This window comes from Anser anser (genome assembly GCF_964211835.1).
Source record: "Anser anser genome assembly, chromosome: 8".
Classification (NCBI taxonomy): domain Eukaryota; kingdom Metazoa; phylum Chordata; class Aves; order Anseriformes; family Anatidae; genus Anser; species Anser anser.
The window spans coordinates 5,808,545-5,827,871 of record NC_139728.1 but is presented as its reverse complement, the minus strand read 5'-3'; the positions used below and the strand labels follow the sequence as shown (position 1 = coordinate 5,827,871).

The 19,327-nt window shown below is 38.5% G+C and overlaps 1 protein-coding gene and 1 long non-coding RNA gene across 8 annotated transcripts in view; one reads left to right on the top strand and one right to left on the bottom strand.

Annotated features, from left to right (window-relative positions):
• Positions 1-19,327, top strand: part of NR5A2 (nuclear receptor subfamily 5 group A member 2) — an 88,830-nt gene that overhangs the window by 29,397 nt on the left and 40,106 nt on the right. The window lies entirely within an intron of this gene.
• On the bottom strand, positions 1,327-11,177 carry LOC310903468. Of its 4 annotated transcripts, XR_014587575.1 has the most exons (4): positions 7,853-11,177; positions 7,530-7,692; positions 2,896-5,265; positions 1,327-2,436 (listed from the first exon to the last, which is right to left on the bottom strand). It is a non-coding gene; the product is annotated as an uncharacterized lncRNA (long non-coding RNA). The 4 variants fall into 4 exon arrangements; XR_014587572.1 differs by having other exon boundaries at positions 7,530-11,177; XR_014587573.1 differs by having other exon boundaries at positions 2,896-3,096; positions 7,530-11,177.

Genomic DNA, 19,327 nt, shown 5'->3' with positions numbered 1-19,327 from the left:
GATTTAGCCTCAAGTCCCAGCCATAGTTCAACTTTTTCATGCTTTTGCATTTAGTGAATTGTGAAATACTTTAATAGTGGAACCCTATCCCTTCAGATGATTTTGCTTGAATTCTATGAAAAATTTTCAAAGTCAGCCTGTGATAAGACAGAATGAAATTAGCTGATTGGGTAGTGTGTAGCACATGTAAGTGCTGTGCTGAATGTTTGTGTGTGCTTGCATATGTGTATTTTTATATATATTCATGGATTAAACTGAGTTTTTCATCAACTAGGTGTTGGCAAGTGACAAAGTGATTTAGGATTAAGACAGGATTTAGGCTGATCTAGCTACAGTTGTATTTCTCATTTCATCATCATGCCTGGGACACTGTGACAGTTGTGTGGTTTTCTTTTAATTTATGAAATAGACAAAATTAAATGTCCATACCAGACATACCATTAGGTTTTGGGGAGTGAAAGAGAAATACTGCATTAGGTCGTCTTCTTCTGTCTGCACCCAGCAGAGAAGTCCTGAATGTAGAAAACAGCTGGGAAACTTCCTATACAGTACACAGCTTGAAAAATGACTTTTTTTTTTAAATCAATCTGATTAGGCTTTATTTCAAATGACTGCTACTCTGGTTCTGTAGTATGTCTCTTGGTAAAATATGAATCAATACAGATGTTGTGTTATCTAGGTGCATTACATCATTTTTAATACTAACTCTACTTACATTGTAACTGGCATGACAGTTGAATCCCAGTAAATGTTTTAGACTTTGAAGGCTTCTTATTGCAATACCAGAGAGAGAATGTGCTCATACAAGGTTTTATTACTACTTAGCATTTAAAAAATTACTAGCTTAAAACAGACCCTTTTGCGAAGGTGACTCACCATTTTTGATGTTACTGATTGCTACGTGTTCGTTTTGATCTGCTGAATGAATTTTGCAGTCTGCTGTCAATTTACATCTAGCTATCATTTTGGAAAAGAGCAGCTTCTCGAGGAAACAGATTTCGACGTTTGTGTTGTAGGGAAGATTTGAGTAGAGAGGAGAGCAAACGCGATGGCTTCAATTAGCAGGAGCGCGGCCCACCCTCCGGCAGGCAGAGCAGGCAGCGCTGGGAGGGCAGGCGTGCCTGGACCGCCGCTGCCTGCACCAGAGTTAGTTAGAGCGCTCTGAATCTCATCTTTTGATCTCGGGCGATATTTTTCTCTGTTATGTCACAGAGGTCACCTGGCTCATGTGTGACAAACTGCCTGCATAAGTCACAGTGCCAGTGGCAGAGATTTGTAACCATGTCCCTGGTCCATTGCCTTTGAATTATTTCACAGGCCCTCTGCTTTACATTTACACTCTGTCGGAAGATGAACAGGGGAAGGGAGTAAAATCAAGGGCAGGGTCTCATCCTGAAGGACAAGGGGAAACAGGTGGAAGGTTAATGGCCCTGGAGCGTATCCACAAGCCTCTCAGGCTTGATATATGGGCCTCAGGCCTAAAACGGGCATTGGCTTTCAAAGATATATTATTTCATTTGAGGAGAGACATTCTGGAGTTCCTGCATTTGTCTGCTGATAGATGATCCTCTGTCCACAATTGGTTATGGCGTGTGAGTTTTCCTTGGGCCTGCTCCCGTACATAAAAATTTTGCTGAGCTCTCCAACCTTTCACATGCCTTTAAGAATGGGACGTGTGCAGGCCTTTTGGCAGGCTGCTGGATTTTTGTTGCTGCTATTTTCGTAGTTCCTTTTGAACCACGAGGCAAGTGGGGGATGAAAGACACTTCTGTTCATTCATACATAGCTGGACACGGGTGGCCTCGCGGGGAGAGCGTGGGGGAGAAGAAGATGTCAGGAATCAATTATGCATATGTGTGTCTACAGCCCAGACGGAAGCCGGACTGTCTAATCTGCTCTTTTACGCTGACACATGTCCATGTAAAGATAAAAGCAGGAAAATCATCTATGTGATTTTTACAACCTCTCTTATTATATCTTGTTTTCACAAGGGTTTTCACATGCTTGAGCTCATAGGAAAGAACAAGAGTAGTGATCCTATGCCCTTTTATCAGGGTCCTCGCCACAGCGGCTACATCAGGCACCAAAAAATTAACGGCTACTGGCTGCTTCGTAGCCAAGCTGCTGAGGACCCAGGGCCGGATAATGCCTTCTCACACACTGAAAATCTCTGATGGGCTGAGACGAGCAGGGTTAGGTGCAGAGGTCTGATGCTGCTGGCTGCAGTAGGGCTGTGCTCAGCACAGGGTGCAACTGGCAGGGATGCGGCACCAGCACGATGTGCCATGTACGGTTCGAGCAGGCAGCCGAGCGCGAGTGGAGCAGCCTGGTGGCAAAGGGCTGGTTCAGAGAGGGAGCGAGTTCTGCATGCACCACCCAGCTGGCATTCCCACAGCATCCTCAGTCCCAGCACAACCGCAAGGTGTCACAGAAAATCTGGTTAAAAAACAGAGTTTAAAAAAGAATTAGAAACACTTAATGTACTTTATGGTTTAATGTACCCTACTTAACAGCTTGTTAACCAAGTTGTTCCTTTGATTTTATAAATATACTTGTAATAACTGTTATAGGATTGCGTTTCTAAGACCCATTACTTGATGACAGCATGATTTAAGGAAAGCGGGGTGTATATTTTTACTACATATTCATTTAGATTTGTTTTAATAACAAATAACTGTTCAGTTTCAGTGGATATATTTTGCTTGAAAGAATTCAACATGAATTATATTTAAATATCTCCTGGTTTTACCTTTTTTATTTTTCCTGTAGGCCTACCACTAAAAAAGCAAAGAAAACACAGTATAACAAGATTCAATATAGTGTGCTTTGCTTTTCTCATTGTAGAATTTGCACTTACATAAATAAATTGTGTTAGTAGATTAAATTTAAGCCTACCTCATGTCTCAGTCTGAAATTGTAATTGAAGTGTTGTTTCACTAGTATGTTATTTGAGTAATTAGGTTTTGCTGTCATTGAACCCAACTGCTAAACCCACAGCACCTCGGTGTGAGCAGGATCAGGAGCATGCTGCATTTCAGTCAGTCTCTGTAGAAAATGTCCTGTTGTAATGCAATTATTCTCTCTTCCCTTAGTGTCCTGCAGAGTTTAAGTTAGACAAGTGAGCTAAAGACTTGAGAGACATATTTAGTGTCTACTGCAGCAGTAGGAAGGAAATCTGAGGACTTGTTAAAAGGAAAGATTTAGAAGCAGAAATTCTACTGAGAGAACTGAACAGAGTGTTAGCAGTCAGGAGGATCTGCTTTTCCACTTGTTGCTTTGATAATGGATAAAAGGCTGTCATGAACTGCAGGCTACCAGCTGGGAGCAGATAGAGTAATCCCGGCAGAGGGCTGGCCCCGAACTACACAGGCATTCCTTTAAATCTTAGAGACCGTAGGAAAGTTGTGTTTCTTTTTCCCTACCAACATTGTCATTATTCATGATGATGTTTTCCACCCCAGTTTAACACTTTGGTCAAGTAAATCTACTTTACAATATTCTCATGATTGAAATATAAGCAAATATCACATAGTCAAAGATATTTCAGCTATTTCACTCAACTGCCTAGAGATAAATTCCAGAGAACTAGATCAGGCATAAAATAGCACTGCCGTAAGAAACTCTGCTGTTTGACTATAAAGGTGTATTGCACCCAACAGGCAGACAATCATAGGGATGATCTGTAACGTGTCTTCCCTGTAATCAGTTGCTTTCTGTAATAACCACACTTGATAAATGAAATCTAGAGGATGTTACTTGAATAGGAACAGAATGCCACTTGCTAGAAAGTGAGGCAGCATGCCCTCTGCGCGGTACAAACGTGCAAACACAGCAACGGGCAGAACCCAGCAAAGCCACGCACGCCTCACTTTCGTGGTGTGCACTGGGCCACCAAGGTCATGTTACTGACACGCTACACATGCAGGACTGGGCTAGTAGCATTTGCTAGTATGTACACAGATGCTTGACTAGAGCTGTGTTGTTTCAACTTGCATTATTCTAGTAAAGGGGAAAAAATAAACAAAAAGAGTGCTTAAAGCTCTGATTGTCATTCTATACTGTTCACTTCAATGATACATTGAGGGGCCTAGCTTACTTTGTATTCTTATGTGTAATTACCCATATTAAAAAAAAAAAAAAAAAAAAAAAAACCACAACACTTATTAGTGTTCCGTTCCACTGACTTAATTATACCCCTTAATTAAATCTTGACTAACTGGGGGTCACTGCAGTGTCAGTGGGATTTGTCACTGTTTGTCAGCAGGTGTCTGGTCACATCTATTTCTGGTTTCCCTGTTGCTGTATTCTGTTTAAGAGCGTGGTCTTTTCTACATGCAAAGAACAATTATGCATTACCTTATTGTGTTCAGTGCCTCACAAATTAAATGAAACACTAGTGAATCTGTTCTGTAATACTAGCACTCTCCCAATCTTTACAGGCAGGAGATGTGGAATCAAGCAAATATAAACCTTTTCTAAATAGAGTTTATTACCTCACTTGTGTTCCTTTTCAAAGGCTTATTCTTCCAGCACACAGAGGCCATGGTATTATTAATTTATCAGATAATCTTGTGTTCAACAGGCGTAAAAATATATTGCAAATAGCAATCCAGGGATACTTCTCCTTTCCCCTACCTCCTAAACATGAAATGAATTTGAAACATGACCAGCAAGAACGAGCTAAATCAATATTACATGCATAACAAATACAACGTGGCATGTGCTGCTACTGCTGTGCTGCGCAGAGTCAGAAGACTGAGGCTCCCGGTTCAGTGTTCCCTGAATAATTCACTGGGAGGTCTGCATGTGCAATAAGGGCATAACAGTGCCAATTCCTTCTATTTCAAATTTGCATGTTTTGGGTTCATTATTTTAGAAAGTTACTTAGGGGAAATATAATTCCCGTGTTTACACATATAATAGGCACCTAATGTTCATCTGAATAATTGATTAGTCAAGTCAGGCTTTCATAATTAGTTGTTGGCTTTTCAGTACAAGCCCACAAAACACTTGTCAATCTACAGACGTTTTTAATTTATTAATATATGTGTTATCAACAGAGCTGCAGTCGTTACCTGGAAAGCATTTATTATTTATTCTGTGGAGGCAGAAGAAGCATTTCCATTCTAGGCATGTATTTTCAATCTATTGTACTTACCCAGAAGATCATCTTTTTTTTTTCTTAAAGTTTTCATGAATGTTCTCTGCTTGTAGGCATTTGCTTACAGTGGAAATCAGAAAGTGGGGTTTTAAAAAAATCCATTCCTGTGTTACATAGACACTAGAGTGAGAGGTTTCATTGATTATAAAATAATGTGTATCACTTATTTGTACACAGATGAAATAACAGCCACCAAAATACATGACACTAACAAGTATCCCTAGTGCAACCATATATTCTGTCACCAGCCACATGCATCTGTTGATAACACACGTGCAGGGATATTGCAGTTATGAGCTGGGGCGCTATGAGGTAAATGGCAAAATTCTAAGATAAACTGTATTTATCATCAACTTCATGACCTCAGTTGAACTCTACCACCAATATATTTTTTATTCTTTATATTCCTGACCAGTTTTCATGTAGTTGCCATCGAAGGGGAAAAGCACCCTCCTTACTCCAGAAATGTTATATTTTGTGCCCATGATACAAAATTCATAAAACAAAATATTTGATTGTGAAGTCCAGAATAAAACTCATTCATTTGTTACTAGTAGTTAAAAACCTAACTGTCTGATAAAATGACAGGACTAGAAATCGTGTTATTTTACTGGGAAAAAAACCACCTTTCCATTGGGATGCAGCATTTACTTCTAGCACTTTTGAGTGTAAGACTGAGTTTCATAAAGATATTATTTATGGAAAAAGTATTTCAGTTCTGCATATGCTACAAGTCTACTTTCCTTTGCTCCTATTCAGAAGAATCACCTTCACTTTAGTGAAAATACGTAAACTTCTACTTCTCATCAGTAAGATCACAACAAATGCTTCAAGAAACATGGAAAGTGCTTTCCTCAATCAAACACCTCCTGAGGCTTGTTCTATTGGATGTGTATTAAGTTCCTTGCTTTACAAGTGGAAAGATGCAAATATAGTACCTGAATTCTAAAAAAACTTTTAAATCCAAAACATTTCTAGAATAGCCCTTAGTTTGTTTGGGGAAAAAATGATGTAAAAATCCCACCACAGCAGTAGAAAAAATGGTATGCTTATTTTGGTGGTGTGATTTATTTAATTGTGGTTCACCACTGAATTATGTGGTCTTACAAAATTCACACAACAAAGTTCTTGAGCAATACTACAGCATCTTGTATACTATATGCATTAATGTAGTATGCATATACCCTTTCTCAGTTTCTACTTAAAGATGGAAGAAATAGCAGAATCTCTTCAAAGAAATCCAGTTACATGCCTCCCATGGAAAAATGCAAATATATTTCTAAGGGTGGCATTATAAAGTTCCTCCTCTGCAATACATATATCTTGTACTAATATAAATTTTTATTATCTATTTTTACATCTGTTACGAAGTAATCGAAAATGAAACACTATACTGCAAAGAACACAAGAAATGTATAGGATTCTGAGCTAAGTTTGCAACTACTGTTTTAATTTTCAGTACAACATTTTGTGTACTGTTAGAATTTCAGTCACAGCATTATATTAATAGAAGGATTTTCTACCGGGATATTTTTAAGCACAGTGGTTGCTACCTGTAAAGTATTTATAATTTAGGCTGGTGGGCTAGTTAGGGAATTGAGCCATGTGAACAGTTTAATGTCCACATTCTCGCTATTAGTGTAGAAAGTTCTCATCAGATCCCCTGTCTATTAACCTAAGAGTTCAGAAACATTTCCCATTGGTATTGTATGGCTATCTCGGTTCTTCCATTTAGACATTGAAAGAGCATTGTTTCAAGAAATGTTTTACAATTGGAAATAGATGTATCTGCTAAAGAGATTCATATTTCCATGATTAGACAGGTGATCTGATCACAAGGCAGAAAAGAGATCATATAAATAAACAATTAATTAGAAACCTGAATAGGATTGCTAAATCTGTTTTTCTAGGTTACAGTTAAATGAGAAGCATTATGTGGGCTTTCAGATAAACTCACAAAGCTCTTATCTATACAAACCTGATAGATCTGCCATTATTCTTAGTGAATAACAGAAGTTATATCATTCAGTTTCATTAAAAATACATTAATCCTTTTTTAGTAACCTTCTTCTAATTCATTGATTCAATTATACATTGTACAATAAAAATGTTCGGTATAATAAAAATACAGTATTAAAATGTGCATTATACATAAATATTTCATTGCAATGAGATTATTCAGGGCTTTAAAATTATTAACAATATGAATGTCATGTTCTGAGACAACAAAGTGTAGTTTTGTTCAGCATCTCTGAAACTGTATATCAGAAAGATTAGTCTATATAACAGGACGGCCTGGAATAGTTGCTTTGAGTATTACTTGCAGTCATTTCCTGCATAGACGTCCTGTAAAGTTAGTGACACTTACCAGCATTGGCCAATTAAGGGACAGGATGGTATTGTAGGATGTACACAGGCCTTGCGAAGACAGGTAGAATTCCACCCTCACCTGAGAGATGCCTCAGGGCATTAGAGCTCCAGTGTAGCTCTGGACCTGGCAGTTCAGGTAAACCAGTTATGTAGTCCCAAAGCTGAGGAAAAAAACAAACAAACAAACAAGGAAAACTTGAAGAAAATAGGGAGGCCTGTAGCTTGTGTAGTCTCTCTATAGCTTGTGTAGTCTTTTAGCTGAGAAAATAAGGAAACAGAGAGACTCTGTGTGCTTATTGGCACGGCGCACCGGGCACAAACCTACGGACAACAGCTAGAGTAATCCACCAAAGACTTTGAATCAATTTAGACACAGCTAATACTTCTTATGGTTTTGTGTTCAATTTTATTTTATTTTTTTTTGTGGCAGGAGAGCAAGGTGTCAGTGGCTGTATTTTACATGATTTTAAACCAACTGATTTTAGCACGGCACAGCTGAGCAGTTTCTGCGCCAGTTGATGCTGATGGTAGCTGTGAAAAGCTGGCATGATTTCTGCAAGCATTCCAAGACTAGAGAAGAAAGCCCTTCGTATTTTCATTAGTCATCCCTTTTCAGATTTACTTTTAATTCTTTCAGCAAAGCAGATTATTAAAAGCAATGACCTGAGGTCTTCATTCAGATATCAGACTTGCAATCCTGTATAATGCGTGCTGCAGGGCAGAGGTCACACTGACGAGTCTGTTAATGCAGTCACTGTGGGATAAGATCAATCTCCATACTTCACCATATTGATCTAATAGCTCATTGGCACTTCCCTCTTTGAATTGATTAGCTCATGTGTGAAAAGAGATTGATGGGTTTCTGACCCTGAGGAGCCCATCAGGGCACACCCATGGCAGGGGAAGTGGATGTTTTCACTGCTTCATTTGGGTGGCTCATTATGTGGATGACTCACGGGGAATAAGGGTCGTAACATTGTTTTATGAATTATTTACAACAAAATATCAGGTTTTCATTTCATTTGATGCTCTACCTGTACTGAATCCTTTATAAAGAGAGCATGAAGAAAAAGACATGAACAACGAGTAAGTGCCAAATATTTGCGTGAAGGGAACTAGCGCATATAAGTGACCTTAAAATACAATTTTACTAATATGAGGTAATCATAATAGATATGAGGGTAGGAATAGACTTCATGGGTCATCTAGTCCATTCCCCTTATACTATGACAGAATATTGATGATATCTAGAAATGAATTACATTTTAATTGCATATACTGGAGAAGTACTCACAGTGAATCTAGTTCAGACACCTCAGGGAACTTCATATGCGCATTGCACTGGAGAAAGGGGCAATGTGCATGCAACATGTGAGCTAAAAATAAACTACGAACATTTCTCAGTTGTTAGAAGTAACCTAAAAAAAATATTCAACTCCATTTATCAAATAGTCATATATTTACAAAATGCATATATTTGACACAGTAGATTGGATTTTGGTGGTGTGTTTGCTCATGCAAGAGGGAATATAAAAGGAGCTGTCGCCAGAAGCTGAATTTAGAAGTTGGCTCGTGTTAGGTTCTACTTAAAAAAATACATTATCAGTCTTCACAGATATAAAGCAATACAAACTAAGGACCTGCTCCTCAAGTCTTCTATTGAAGCACAGACGTTTTTGTACTTCTATTTGCATATGAATTGTTGACTCAGTCTTAAGGATGTTTATAATAAAATAATTTCTTATATACCATCCAATCTCAGGATGGTATATAGCACCATACCTAGGATGGTGTTGCATAGGTGTCAGGTTTTATTATGCCACAATATAAAAAAATACTGAGGAAAATGTTCTCATTGTGTTGTTAAGCTGACGCTTATATTTAAGAAAGAAAATAGTGAACTTGACTAATAATATCTTGCTGTATTGTTTAAATGGACATTCTGGATTTATTTTGTAGACTGGCTGTTTAAAGTGATACAAAATCATATTTACAGAGAAACATCCATGCATGCTTCACACAGTCAGGCAATCCTTTTCTACTATTAGATTTATGGTAACAAACAGGTACTGCACAAAAACATAGGAATAGGCAGTACCACCCCTAAAGACCCTGTAGTCTAAAAGAAACAGACCCTCAGGCAGATTAGTTTAAAAAAACATAAAGAAAAGAGTCAAAGAGGGAATTCAGTCCATTACCTGTCAGTGACATGATGCTGAATATTTGTATAATCTTTCATTGATTTAGATTTCTAAATCATTCAAGATAATTTATATACCATGAAAATTGCCCTGATATAGACTTATGAAGCCATGTTAAAAAATAAGTTCTAATATACCTAGAAATTAGTTGTTATAGGCAGCGTTGCAATCCAATTTCCTTTGATAAACCTGGGATAAATATGTGATTAATGAATGATTCCTGTTATATTTGGGTATCAAAGTAATATTTTAGTCATGGTAAATCTTCAGAAATTAAACTTAATTACAAAACAAAATAACCGGTACTCAGACATAGATTAATAGCAGATTGCTAGACGTTTGAACACAAATGGTGTAAAAAATGATTTTTTTTAAGAAAATTATGCCATTTTTTTACAAGCTCTTGCCCATTGACCAGAGTCTTCCAGTCTGACTGAAACCTCACTTTCACAGTTGTGGTATATGGTGCACTCATGGGTGAACGGGAAGTAATCAGAGCAACCTGATTTTGTTGTTCATCCTCCCAGCTGACATCCAGAAACGAGCTAAGAAAAAGCTAAGAAATTAGATGCTCAGACTATCCCCCTTTTTCTTAAACTCACAGTTAATCTTTGGCATGCAGATATTTAGGAACCCAGTTTAGAGACTCAAAATTTAGATACCTGATAATGTGTCCAGCTGTGAAAACAGAGCTTGCTTAGCTGTGCTTGCCTCCTTCACCAGTCCACAATCATTTTTACCTGTAAAGTTTCTCCTCATTCCATGTTCTGTACTGCAAAAACTCCTCTTACCAACATAAGAAGAAGCCCAAATAAAAACAGCTTCTTCAAGGATATCTTTAAACAAATATTAATATTAATCCTAACTGCAGTGCTAATGTCTGTATGGGACCTGGGCAGAGATGTGACAACCTTATTTTAATGACACTTCAGAGATTTCCAAATTAGAATACAGGAAACAGGAAGTGGGAATAAATGAAACAATGCCAAATAAAGGGATAAATGGAAAAAACATTTTAATACACTATTCCTTGAACATTCATTCAATCAACACTTCCTGTGATTTTTAATAGCATGGTTCTTTCTGCTCTTTTATATTTGAATTTTTCAGGAAAGGAGATAATTTTCACATAGATGCTGTTCAGAGTTGAAAGAATTTAGCTAGATGGTAGTAGCTGCATGCCGAGAGCCTCCTGCAATGCTTTTAAGATGCAAAGAGAAGAGAGAAGCGCTAAGTCTTTTGGATCGCTCCTATGTACACTAACTCACTGGTTCTTACTTCTCCACAACGTGCTTGTATAACTTCAGCTTCCTTTGGCAGTGTTTTTAAGCAACTTTTACTCTCAAATCGGAAAGGTACTAGTTTAGTACATGACAACCCCCATTCCTAACGCTGAACATTCTGTCACTTTCTCCATTATCATTGCATCTTCCTTCTCATTTAATCTCTGCCCCAGTGACTTACTGTTACTGCTGCAGCTCCTGGGATGTAAGACAACCTTTCCGTATTTTCTCTTCATCAGTATACCATCTCCTTTCACATCTTGTCTGAAGACACTGTTCCTTGTGATTTCTTACTGCTTTCTCTGTTATTTTCTCGGCAGTTCGATTACAAAACGGGAAAACACTGTGAAATACATTTGTGTGGCAAATGCAGTGCTTTACCAGCTTCTGTTGCCAAAGATGTAATATAGGTGACTTTCTGTCCTGTAATACACTATAGCTCCCTGTCTTGAGACTTCAGATCCATATGTTTCGGTGATTCAAATATGGGCAGAAGGAAGGACTGAAAAGTAAAATAGAACAACATATTTTAGTTCCTGAAAAAGACTGAAATGCTGTGCAATCAAATGATAAAGAACATTTAAAATATAAAACCAATTATTCTATTCCCAATATAGTGTTTTATATATATAACATAGATTATAAGCAAGCAAACAAATAGTATCAGTGTAACCTTAATGGAGAAGGGATCTAAATAGGAGCTCGCATGGTGATGTATTTTAATCTAGAAAATATTACCAATATAATAAAAGCAAAATAAAATAAAAACAAAATGTTACTATACACATTAAAAGGACGTTAATTTCAGAATAAAAATTAGTTCTGCCTTCAGATTTAGTGTTTGTTAGAAATGGTATGTAAGATCCAACGTATTAGATTTTGACAAGGTTTATTCAGTGTTCAGCCCTGGGTATCACTAACACATAAATGGAAAATTATTCTTCTCTCATTTACACTGCTGTAACTTTAAAGTAACTGCTTTTTAGGTATGAAATCAGAAGATTATTTGCATACTCCCATTAGTATAACTGGAAACATAGTCCAGTGCTGTGCACACAAACCAACATCTGTAGGTGTCACCTTTTAAAAGAATATGATTATACTTCTCTTGGCTTGCCCTCTCCCTATAGCCCATACCCCCTTGAATAGCTATACTGGAAATAAAGAAATGCAAACCCTATTAAACAAGGGGGGAACCACAGTGTAATTTAAATGAGAGCCAATTTAAGTAACTCTTGTGTTAATGCATGCAAAAAACAGCATTATGGGGCATACAGCACTTGAAAGAACATGACCCTGTGTGTTGGGAGATTGCTCTGCCTGCCTGTTACCATATTAAAGGTTCTTTCTGAAATTAGCATGTCTCTCGTGTCACAAGCTAAAAATATTTTTCCATATTATACTTAGCTCATTGAGTTTAAATAGAATATTTATTCTGTAGAAAATAAATTTATTTATTACTATGACTTTAATAATTTACACTATTAATGCACCTCTGTGTGTTGTATTGATCTCTGTCGAGATTTGATGTAGCTGTTTTCTAATAAATTTTACAAATGAGAGTTAATGTAGGAGGTAAAGTTTACATATAAACTATTGGAATAAATGTCAGGTAGAAAAATGGGGTAGCTGTAAGAAAAACGACATGATAATTTATCCAATAAATCATCAAACAGGAAAGGAATATTATATATTAGAAATCCTTTCAGATAATACTATAATATTTGTGACTTGGAGAAGACCATAGAGACTTTAATTGAAGTCTGCTGTACAATAGAGTGAAACCGCTCATTGAATATATTGAGAATAAATTCACCATCCATTCTTTAAAATTTACTAGACTCAGTCTTGTCTTCTCATTCCCCAGAGGACATCACTGTGCATCCTAAAACGCAGTTCAGACCCATAACGATAATGATGAACTGAGTGGGCCTAATCCTGATTCTATTTACACAGAAGTCAAAGGACTTATGTCCATGCAAGTTCAGACTTAAGAATCTGGCCGAGCACATTTTGAAATTTAGTTTGTTGATATCAGAAAACACAGAAGTATTTCTGGAGTAATTCAAGGGAAAAGTTTTACTGTCAAAATTGCTACACACACTACATAGCATTAAATGATTTTTTTTATTATTTTTTTAAGTTCTAGACCCAACTATGAATAAACTTACATTGTAGTAACATTGGTACAGATACTCACATGAGTAGGATTTTGAAGATCAGTTCTATGGAGTCTATCCAGTCATGAAGAAGACATCTCCTTCTTCACCCTGTGAAACAGATGCTGAAAAGAATAATTTTCCTCTTTACTTATCTTTGCATTCACTTTGACAGGGAAGAAACATTGCATTGTAAGCAAAATTTTCACTTGGACTGAAAAGAAATCTTTTCCTTATTTTCAGTTTAAAAAAATGATCCAAAAAAGAACCTGAGAAAAACACATTTATAATTCATCAGAAATAATGCTGACTGCAAAACACTAAGTATCATGCAGTTTGCACAGAGATACATATAGTTTTCAGGAAAAGGAAAAAAAAAATTTTTACATTGCATTTGCTGTACTCTATATTATATATACACACAAAGTTTAAAGTAATAGCCCTTTCATCTGCTGTTTGAAGAACTGAGATTTGCTGTTTACTTTCCCCTTCATAAAGTGGGATAGACTCCAAACAGATTCTGAAGATCTATACAAGAAGAGAGGTCTTATTCTTTAGTAGGATCGCCTTTTGCTGCTTGCCCATACTCTCTTCAGCAGTGTGAGCCCCTAGACCCATGTGTGTTGTGTAATATTCCTGCAAGAGTGCAGGATGGCTGTGGACTGGTGCTTGAGGCTGTTTTTTTTATGGAAGTATTTTGACTAGTCAGAAGGTGAACACTGAAACTGGGAAGTGACTGGTCACGGCTGGTGTGATCCCCTTTCACAGTGATCTTAGACAGCTGGCCAGGGGCACGCGAGGAGAGATGTTGCAGAGCCATCGCTCTGCCCGTGGGCGTTCGCTAAGCAGGAAACACCCCATGCCGTCCGGAGCGTGGGCACTACCTAGTCACTTCAGGTTTTGGAAGGGTAGAAGCATGGGGATGTTCAAAGATATAACGCTGCTTTATGCTACAAATTCCTTATTTATGCCCTTTAACAAAGTAAAAAGTTGCTTGATATTCCAAATATTAATAGTTCTATGAATAGGGAATTAATGAAACATTTTAGTCCTCTCTGGGTTCTCTGATGTTGAAAAAAGGCTGAGCTTATTAGTCTTTCCTTCAGGGCGGTACTTAGCACTTACTTTCCTCTGTCTGGATACTAGTTCCTGGAAGGCATATAGAAATTTAATGTCTTGGATACATGAACTCTCTGTTGAAATTAGCTGACACTGGTTTGATGGATTCAGAAGTTACTGAAGGCAGAAGTGTACACACACACGCGCACACAGGCGCAGGCACATACTGAGTATAATTGCATCTTTATAAGATCCTCTTTATATGCCATAAAGGAGCAGGAAGAGGCACACACTGGAATATTTCTATATTCCTTTCATTTTTAAATCACGAAAAAAATGTAGATTGCTACCAAACTCTAACATGTTTTATATTCACTTCAAACTACAGCTAGATAGTCGTCTAACTAGAGCAACAGGACAGCCATCTAATGCAACCAGGGCTTGTAAAGCTCACTCCCTGCCTTCACGTAGAATAGGCAATTTTGTATAACACAGGTTTCTAGTAAAGAGCTGGAACGATCGTAGTTAATGTTGAATCATTTTTTCTTGAACTTTGCAGCATTTATTACTGAGGTTATAGACAGTAATCATGTTTTATCAGGGCATTTACTGATTCTGAAATTTTGTGCATTTTCTTTTAAAACCACATTGGCTACTATGTGCTGTTTTTGACAGCAACCTTGCACAGGTTTCCCACTGTTAGCAGCAACCCATCTGCAGAGTCCCAATCCTTTTTTACCCATGTAATGATTTGGAAACCATGTATGCGTTCAGCAGTAAAAATTAGCCTCTGGAATGAACTTGTCATATAAAACTTTGATTTGGGGCGATTTGCTTCACTATAGCATAAGAAAATGAAGTATCAACTCGAGCTGTATGTCTGCAATGACTTATCAGTGATCTCCAAAATACATTTGAAAGGAAGTTCAACCATCCCTTGAACTTGTATGCTTCAGGCTGAACAATTCAGACAGATGTTTAATCACTTCATATTCACTAGGAAATGGCTATTCAATGGCCGTAGAATTTGAAAGTGGCATTGGCACTCCCTTTTAGAAGCATAAGTAAAAACAATTCAGCTGAATCCAACACATTTTTATCACATAAATTTCAATCATCGTATTTTTTGTTTTAATCATTAGATACCCTTTTAAATTTTTAGTAGCAGAAAGGCCCAGAGCTATGGCGCTAGTTGATGCAAATGAAGAGATGAAAAATGATTCTCCAACTTCTCAGATAGTGGTATAGACTAGGTAAAAGGTGAGAGCATTGTTTAGCTGAACCTACAGCAATAATTATAGGGAAAATATTTAACTTAAAGCAACAACAACAACAAAAAAGCATGACCCCAAAACTTTTAACAGGTAATTCATCAAGTGCCAGGCTGAAAATACCTCTTCAGAAGAAAAATTGCAATAAATCTGTGGTTGTTGGTTCCTGTATGCTAAATATTGTGAAACACTTTCCTAAAAGAAAGATACAGTGTGGTTTTGATAAGATTAAGAAGCATTTCAGCAAAACATACACATTATTCTTCATTTTACCATTTGGCATTTTCAATGTTGTTCCTCAGAGAAAACAAGAGTCTATAATGATTAACATCCCCTGCTGTGGGAAGCATACACTCTACAACAATACTACTCTTGTGTTGCACTAGCCTTCCTCGTCTATAACATCAGCACAAATAGTTTTTCAGATGAGTAACCAGCATTTCTGAGATAAGTCCTGCTTTTAACTGCAATTGATAATGTGGGGTTGGGTGCTGCTGTTTCCACAGAGGCCCAGCGAGCCTGCTGGCCTTCCAGTCATTCCCCTAGCAAAAGCTCGGGGCCCAGCTGAGTGGGAGGGCAGCGTTAGCAGGCAAACGCGACCCCCCGGCCACCAGCCCACCTTTCTGTCCCACCACGAGATCGCGTGTCACCGCAGCGCTCAGGATTACAACTTCGCACTTCAAGCTGAGAACCTATTTCCTCCACCCCCGGAAATGTCCTACGTGGCTTGCGTTGTGTTGTGGAAGATAAATTATGCAAACTAATAGTTGTATCTAAATGTGGTCTAATAACGTGCCTGTTTTCTAATCCTTGCTAGCAGAGAACTCAGAACAGTGATTTAAAGTCACCTTATAACTCCAGCTTGCAGGGAAGAACTCAGGCATGGCCAGGGAATCTGTGTTCAGACCTGTGTCTGGATATTTAACAGCGTGCAGTTGAGCAATGCTGGGTGAGTCTTTCATGGTGGACATGAAAGAGTGTTACAGTGCCACCAGGCCCCATGGTCCTATTAAACCTCAGGGAAAAAGGGTCAGTGGACTTCAGGAGAAGGGGGGACCATATCTCTTTCTCTCTTTTCAGAAACCTGTTTTTTTGTTTGTTTGTTTCTGTTTCTGTTGTGGTTTTTTTTTCCTGGTTTGTTTTTTTGTTTGTTTTTTTTATGTTCTGAAGGAGAAACACTATTGTACAGTGAAACTGCAGAGCAAGCTAATGCAGGGGGCACAGACCCACCTTCATCAGATCCTGTTCGGAGACACACACTCCTCCCAGCCCAGCCATACAGCAGCTCTGCTCTGGGGCTTTCCTGTGAAGAGCTGGGCCAAGCAATGCCTGGGACAACAAGGGCAGAGCACAGTCTGCAGCCTCCTCAAGCACTGTGACAAACAGGCTGTGCAAGTAGTGACTGCCTCTTGGGGCGAAGAGCGAGAGCAAAAGGTGTCTTTTCGCACAACACTAAAATGTTTGCAGTTAACAGCACTGACAGCATTTGAGACTGTGCGCATTTCTACCGTGAGGTCACCGCAGGTATGTTTCCAGGTCAATATGGGAAGGACAACATCTTAAACCCTGATGAGAATATAGCGCATTGTATCCTGCCGTCCGTCTGTACACACAACACCCACCAGTGGATATTGCACAGGCACACTGACTGCACAGTGTCGAGTTCACCGTGTGTGTGTGCCTTCCAGTACTCCAGATTCTGGGAGACCCTTTTTGCAGAATGGACCACGCTGTTACGTTAGTTTATCCTCGCTAGCAAGGGAGCTGGCAGGCAGCACAGAGGTGGTTGCGACAACAACCATTTGTCTTTGAGCTTATGACTCATATGCTACGAGTAGACCAAGCAGCACGAGATACAAGGTTATGAATGACTCCAAATTCTGATATGCTTCTTTGTCCTCGCTGTAAGCACAAGTGAATAGGCTTTTCTTATAGGAAATAATAGGATTTACCTATTGCCATGTACAACGCTATGAGAAAGCTACCCCTTGCTTCACCCATGTATTCCTACTACTTAAAAGACTGGTCAATGCACATGTCCATTTTCATCTCTGCTGGTGACAACTGCCATCCTCTGCTTGTCTGACAAAGTACCTGCTCTTTCTCTACCCCAGCAGCAACATCTACTCTCACACAATCCCTTTAAGCCTGCATAATATCCCATCTCATCACCTTCACCTTCAGTGTTGTACCTGACATCCAACTTCCCTTATGTCTTCTCTCACCACACAACCTCCTTGTCCCCTCCTTTAAAACCTCCTCCTAAGCACTCTCTTTGCTTCCCTTGTTATTCAGCCACTGTTTTACAAGTGTAATGCTTTACTCCTTTCATACTCTTAACATTATTACTCTTCCATGCCACCCTGTGTGCTGGAAATGATCTCCTATTTCAAGTCACACACTCTCCCTTTAGCTTCCTCCACGTCTTTCCTTAGACACATTTCTTCAGCAACGATTTCCAGTTATATTGTCTCCACTGATAAGAGTCTTCATCTAAATGCCACTGACCAGACAGGACCTAAATTTAACCATCTGGGCACAGTATTCACTCTCACTTTTGCTTGAGGCTAGATAGTTGTCAAATGGGTATCTCATCTGACAGCTTGCTTAGGTAAGACATTGGTTACATTATCCTTGTGTCAATGGTCTGTTATGGCAGGGAGCAGCTGCAAATCTGGGGAGTATTCTTGTAGTGGACAGTTGTTGGCCATATGATGTTCAATTTTTATTTATAATCATTCCCAGTAGTAGGGACAAAGGGCACTTTGTTGTTATTGTTAATAGATTGATATTACTCTCAAAGATCTCCACAAACTGAAAAGCCTCAAAGTTTAGCCACCAGTACAAGCTTTTGGGCTTGTTTCTAATTCAATGTATACCATGACTGAAAATGATGTTGATTATTGAGGAAAATCCCAGACTGAAGCTAAACTATCACGACAACAGAATCTTACCTTTTCTCTTGCTCACCTTGTTAGTGGAGGACTAGCGTGCTCTGGTGTCACGAGACTGAAGTCCACAAGGTGCATTTTCTGCATAGTACCTTCCTTTTCAGAATTCACTCACCACTTCAGCCATCACAGCTTAAGCATCTTTGCCCCCAGGATCAGTTTAAGGCACATACTTGCTATGGCCAAAGGCTGATTTTTTGTTTTGCTAGATAACGCACAGTTACTCATGTGCCATGGAAACACAAAGGTGTTTGTGTTCTGGCTGAAGTTACACACCTCATAAAGGTTGCCAGCTGATTCTAACATAAGACGTGCTATGTTACTGTGTTTGTTCAGCGATCTACATTATTTTCTATTTTCCATTTACTATGCGTTAGCAGAGTTAAGAAATGTGATTTTCCTCATCTACATGCCTTTCAGAAGTAGGCTGTAATTGATCCTCCATTTTAGTAATTCATGACCCTCCTTAAGGTCATCTGTTTCTTCCCAGTGAAAACTGGGAAGCATTCTGCTGCTCTGCCAGCTTTCCTGAAATGGCAAAAGCAGCTGGATCTAATAGTTTTCTGAATCCAATGTTTTGGAAGTGTATTTTGCTTTTTATGATACCCATTTTAGAGGCTTTCACTGGCTAAATTACAGTGAATACGGAGGAGCAGATTTTGTGAACCACTAGCAGACGTTCGCTGTTGCTAGTTTTATGAGTCTTGTAGAACAGCAGGAACAGGCTATGTGCAAAACATTTTTGTGTGTGTGATTTTGCCATCTCATACTGTTCTCACAGCACTGGCTCAGTAATGATATGGTAAAGCTTGGGAGGTAGGCTTTGATTGCAGACTAGCTGCTGTTGGGGCGTTCAGAAAGCCAGCCCTGTA